The sequence below is a fragment of the Chiloscyllium plagiosum genome, unplaced genomic scaffold (genome assembly GCF_037043375.1).
Source record: "Chiloscyllium plagiosum isolate Xiang-an unplaced genomic scaffold, Cpla_swu_hap1 HiC_scaffold_20, whole genome shotgun sequence".
NCBI lineage: Eukaryota > Metazoa > Chordata > Chondrichthyes > Orectolobiformes > Hemiscylliidae > Chiloscyllium > Chiloscyllium plagiosum.
This window is the reverse complement of record NW_028270158.1, coordinates 8467133-8473571: the sequence shown is the minus strand read 5'-3', so window position 1 is coordinate 8473571 and position 6439 is coordinate 8467133. Positions and strand designations below refer to the sequence as shown.

Here is a 6439-nt window from a genome sequence, read left to right as displayed (position 1 = left end):
TGTAAAGCAGAGGGGACACTTTTTTCTCTCTGATGGCACTAATTCGAGGCAGTATTTGCTTAGAAAATTCTCATTTTCTCTGTTCTCACTCTCATTTCCCTCAGTTTCCTCCCACTCACTCATTCTCACTCTCATTTCCCTCAATTTCCTCCTGCTCACTCATTCTCACTCTCAGTTCCCCCAGTTTCCTCTCACTCACTAATTCTCACTCTTATCCCCTGGCCCTTACCACCCATTTGGGAATCCACTCCCATTTCTTTTAATTTCCTTCCAGTAATTGTCACTCTCATTAACCCCAGTTTCCTCTTTATACTTAAGAATTCTCACTCATTTGCCCCATTTTCATTCCATTTGAGAATTAATTTTTATTGCTTCCCAATTTTCAAACCAATTTATGAATCTTCACTCTTCATGACCTCCACAGTGTCCCCTTACCACTGAGGGAGATGGCAACATCATCTGTGGGCTGGTGTGTGACACCAAGATGAACTGCAACACTGCACCATCTGAAATTACCCTAGCCCCAACAGTTTTGTTTTGTTTTGTTACATATCCATGATCCTGTGTAGATGGAAAATAATTGATTGCAGCCTCATAAAATCTGTTCCTATTGGAAGATGACTGAAACTAGCTTATAACCTGAAGGCAAAATCTTTGAATATTTTGAATTTATATAGCATCTTATGGTTATCAAGACAAGTTTTGAACTACATTTATATATAAAGTAAATTACTTTCAAGTAAAATAAATATTTGTAATCCAGGCAATTAGATGAGTACTGCCACTAGGTTTTTTTATATGATTAAAACCACATAACTTTTAAAAGTTTTTTCCTGGAGATGAATAGTAAAAAATGCTACCTAGTTTCAAAGATTTATCTCTTGGTCCCCTTTGAACAATGGCTATTGTTCTCTTATTCTTTCTTGGCCTGAAAATAAGAAAAAAACAAAGCAGATATTGGAATTACCACAAATTATTTATTTTGCATCTTTATTCACCACATCATAGACATTGCTGCCTATGTAGGTGACCTGCACTACTTATGTTGGGCACCTCCTGACCCATTCATGTCTGGCCATTGTATTCTTTATGGAGCCATGTACACCTGTCCCCAACAACCACATAATGCAAGGAAACATCTGCAATGATCATGGATGGAAAACCTTGATTAAATAGATTTATTTGGAAGCACTAGCTTTCGGAGCGCTGCTCCTCCTTCAGGTGACTGTGAAGCAGTAAGACATAGAATTTATAGCAAAAGATTATAGTGTCATGCAAGTAAAATGATATATTTAATAAACTGAGATTGTTGTTAAGTCTTTCATCTTTTAGAGTGGGTTACAGGTTTCGCTTCATTAATATGTAAATCCCAGAACTACTTCTAAGTCACATTCTCAAGATAATTTAAGATTTTTTAACAAAAGGTGACATCTTAGCTCAGACAATGCATTAAAAGTGTGAGGTCAGAGTCTGTTTGTATCCCAATCTTGAGTCACACTGATTCTATTTCCAAAGTGGAATTTACAAAATATTATATGGATTGACTGTTTGCATTGACTGCCTACAGGTTGTGCATTTTATGAGCAAAATAGAATGTGTCTGCAAATATAATTCTGCAAATACAAATCCACCCCATAGATTTCTATGTGTGTGCGCGTGCAGGAGAGAGAATGAGTGAGTGTCTGCATGTGAGTGCACTTGAGAGAGAGTGTGTTTGCATGTGTGCAAACTTGATAAAGTGTGTGTATGGGTGTGATGGAGCATAAGGCTGTGAGAGGGTTCGTGTGTGGGTGTGAGTGTGAGGGCTTTATGTGTGTGTTTATGAAAGAGCGTCTGTATGAGAGAGGGTCTGCATGCATGTATGAATATGTAAGAGTGTGTGTGTATAATAGAGAGTCTACCAGGTGAGGCCATCCTCATGGGTACTGTACTCATGAGGATGGCCTTAATTGGGACCTTAGGTTCATGTCACACTACAGGTAACTCCACTACACAAGCACACATATACACATACTCTTAGATACTCACACACTCACGCAGACCTTTTCTCATACACACGCTCTCTCTCATACACACACATACCACCCCCATACGCATATCCAGGCATGCACCCTCTCACAGGTTTATACCCCATCACACTTGCACACACTTTACCAAGCTTGCACACACACAAACACACACTTTTTCACGTGCACTCCCACTCTCACACTCACTTTCTCTCTCTCCTGCACACGTACACGCAGAAGTTTATGGGGTGAATTTGTATTTGCAGAATTATATTTGCAGATACATTCTATTTTGCTCAAAAAATGCACAACCTGCAAGCAGTCAATGCAGGCAGTCATTCCATATAATACTTGTAAATTCCATTTTGGAAATAGAACCAGTCTGACACAAGATTGGGATACAGGCAGTCTCTTACTTCATACCTTTTAAGGCATTGTCTGAGCTGAGATGTCACTTTTTGTTATAAAACCTTACATTGTCTTGAGAATGTGACTTAAAAGAAGTTCTGGGATTTACATATTAAAGAACCAAAACCAGCAAACCCATTCTAAAAGATGAAAGACTTAACAATCTAGGCTTGTTCAATGTATCATCGTATCACTGTAATCATTTGCTATAAATACTGTGTCGTATGGTCCTGCTTCACAACCACGAGATGAAGAAGCAGCACTCCGAAAGCTAGTGCTTCCAAATAAACCTGTTGGACTATAACCTGGTGTTGTGTGATTTTTAACTTTGTCCACTCCAGTCCAACACTGGCTCCTCCACATCTTGATTAATAAGCATTTTTTCTACTTGATTAGAGATTGAAACTGTATTTCCTCAACTTAAGTGTACTCCCACTACACCTAACCTCTCCCCTTAGAAATGATCAGAAGTGCTACAGACCTAATAAGAACATGAGTAGTTAATTCAGCAAGTCAGGTCTGTTTCACTATTTGGCAAAGCTGACTTAGTGGTAGTCCTCTGCGGCAAAAGCTTCAAATTCAACTCAAAATACTTGAAAGAGTAATCTATGCTGACACATCAATGTACTACTGAGAGTATGTCATGTGATTGAAGATTTTATCTTTTGGGAAAGACTTTAAACTGAGGCACCATCTGCGCATCTCAGGTGGACTTTAGATTGCTCATGGAAAAGCTTAAATTATCTAATACTGTCCTAGCCCAATATGTATTACTCCATCAGCATTTGAAATTGAAAACCGTAATTTATTTATTTGTTATTAGTGGAATGTTTCTATCCATAAACCAGCAGTCATGTTTCCTTATATTGCCAGGCTGACTAACGTCAAAAGTACTTAATTGGCAGTAAAACACTTTAGTACATCCTAAGATTGTGCAAGGTGCTTTTTATTGCAAGTTCGTTTATCTTAATTGCATTTGTGGATTTTTTTTTTGTTGGATCAACATCCTTGTCTCTTATTGAACAGGGGAAAAGAAAGCTGATTTGAAAACACTTAATACTATTCAGCCTATTCTGAACACTGTGTCAGGGAAACAAATTGGGACTCCATCTTTGTACTGTAATACCAGCTTTGGAATCAATAAACTAAATAATTTCTAAGATTTCCAAATCATAATCAAATATGTGATGATGTACTTTAAATTGATTGCAGCTAGGACTCATTCTCTCTGAGTTGTGAAAGATATTTAATATACCCCTACACCAACAACCTGAGCATGTTTTAATAAAGAATGATTCCAATAGAAGGAGAGAGAATTATCAAAGAGAAAGCCTTCTATACTCACAACCCATAACAAATTAAATTTGTAGTCCACTGCCTTCAAATGCAATGAAACAATATTACAAAGTCATATAATGAGCCATCAAGTTCAGCTTTTTCACCACCTAATTAACAAATATATTTCACTGTATACATGATTAAAACATGCACTTTTTTATTTCACTCACTTTTTGCACAGACAAGAGCCTATGGGTTATAAATCATATACTGCAGATCATAATAGCTTTATTGTGAATAATTAAGATATGGCTCCTGTGCATAACCGAATATCCATTTGAAAGATATGTATGTACAAAACAGGAATAAATCGTGTTCGTGCAGTTTGATTTTGGGTTCACCCAAACGAGGTTTACGGCGGGGCTTTACACCACCCAACCAGCACCATGTCAAATGGCAGCTTTGAATATAACGGCTGCTTCAGGAAACCGCCTCGCACCATTTCAGTTTTCTACTTCCTGCTGAGCTGAAAGCACAGTGTAACAATTTATAAGATTATTAGACTAATAACCAGAATACTAATTATTGAAATTTAACTTTATTGCAAACTTGTCTTTGCAGCGTTGTAAAGTGTGAATGCTTACAAATAGAGCATAGCAGGGAAAAGATGCCAACATAGTAGACTCTACAAAAACTATGTCAAGTTTTGTAAAATGGGCCAACTTGCAATAAAAAGCTAAGACCTTGAAGCTGTCTATGAGAATTGCTTGTGTTTGTAAAACACATGATTGCAATGTCAAGTTCCTTCTAAGAAAGAGAATCTTGTAGCTTTGAGGGACAATACAGTCAATACATAGTTGATGTGACAACATTATGTAATGGTGTGATACCATACCACTATGTGTCAACCTGGAAAGTGGCTCACACATGGGGCTGAAGGTAACTGAAGTGGGGAAGGAGTTAATTGAATAAATGCCAAAATAAAAGGGATCCTGCCTTTGTTTCTGTGTAGTGGGAAAATCTAGAAAATAAGATGAGAGATGATGAAGAGGGAGAAAGTGAGAAGCAGATAAGAAAAAGCTGAAGACCAAAAGTTGAATAAAGAGAAGTAATTGTATATTTCTCATTCGGTACATGGATTTTGAACTTATTACTATAGCTTAAGTGAAAACTTAACCTTGTTCTGTTTTATCCAATTTCCATAATAATTAAGTTTTCAGAACTTAAACTATTCAGAACCACACCTGCTCTGAAAGATTAGATTCCTTACAGTATGGAAGCAGGCCCTTCAGCCCAACAAGTCCACATCGACCCTCCGAAGAGTAATCCACCCAGACCTATTCTTCTACTCTAACTTGGCAATTTAGCATGGCCAATTCACCCAACCTGCAGATTTTTGGATTGTGGGAGGAAACCGGAGCAAACCCACCGGGGAGAATGTGCGAACTCCACTCAGCCAGTCATCCAAGGCAGGATCGAACCTGGGTCCTTAGCACTGTGAGGTAACCTCTGAACCACCATGCCTCCCCAAATGAAAATCGGGATTGCACAAAGGGCCAGAATTGGAGTACAGATATATCTTGGGAGGGTTGTAGTGCTGGTGCTTAGTGCTGTGAGGTAATCTCTGAACCACCATCCCTTCCCAAATGAAAATAGGGATTGCACAAAGGGCCAGAATTGGAGTACAGATATATCTTGGGAGGGTTGTAGTGCTGGAGGAGGTTATGGAGGAGTAAAGATTGGAAGGACTTGCCAGCAAAATGGAAATTGTGAATTCAAGGCATTGCTGAACAGTAGGCAGTGTAGGGTAGGGAGCTCAATGGTAATCGGTGAGCAGGAATTGATGCATCAGGAAATGAGCAGCAGAGTTTTGGATGATCTCAAGTTTATGGAAAATAGAACATGGAGGTGCTGACCTGGAGCATGTTAGCTTTAGTTATGTCTAGTGGGAACAAAAACATAGATGAAAGTTTCAGTAGCAGGTGGGCTGACGCAGGGTGGAATTGGGATGACGTTGTAGAGATGGATATGGCAGTCTTATTGATGGTGTGGAAATGTAGCCAGAAGTCTTAAGACATCAGTGTTGGGAACAAAATTGTTTCTGCCTCAGACATAGGCAGGTAGAATAATGGAATCTCTTGTGAGGAAGCTTGTCACAGGCACTGACAATAATGGGTTTGGTCTTACAAATATTTTGTTGGGAGGAGATGTCTGCTATCCAATATTGAATATGGGACAAACAGCCTGACCATTCAGAAACAGTGGAGGGATAATGGGCTGGGCCAAGTGTAATTGGCATACACACGGAAGTAGACCCTTAGTTTATTGAAGGCCTGCATATTGATGGGAGATGGCAGGGAGACAAGCATAGATCCTAAGCAGTCAAAAATGTGATAGGGAAGAAGCAGATGGAGAAACTATTCCAGGTGAATTTTTGCTATGATTGGCTAGGAACTTAACCTGGCCAATCCAGTCTGTCTCAGCTGGACAACAGTGGAGGACGCTGCTGTAATTGATCATATTAAAAGGCTGCAGGTCAGTTGAGAAAAACAAGGATCTTTGGCATGGTAGCATACAGTGTCATTTGTAACATTGAAAAGAGCTGCTCAGTGTTTGACAGTAAATTTTCATTGATTACATTGTGTGTTTTCCTTAAAGTAACTCACTAAAGCCTCCTTCAACAGCATCTTCCAAACCCACCCTTCAAGGGCAGGTGATACATTGGAATACCACCACCTGCACGTTCT

The 6439-nt window shown here is 39.0% G+C and overlaps 1 protein-coding gene across 1 annotated transcript in view; it reads left to right on the top strand.

Moving 5' to 3' along the window:
* dnah3 (dynein axonemal heavy chain 3) overlaps positions 1-6439 on the top strand; it is a 208567-nt gene that overhangs the window by 196 nt on the left and 201932 nt on the right. The window lies entirely within an intron of this gene.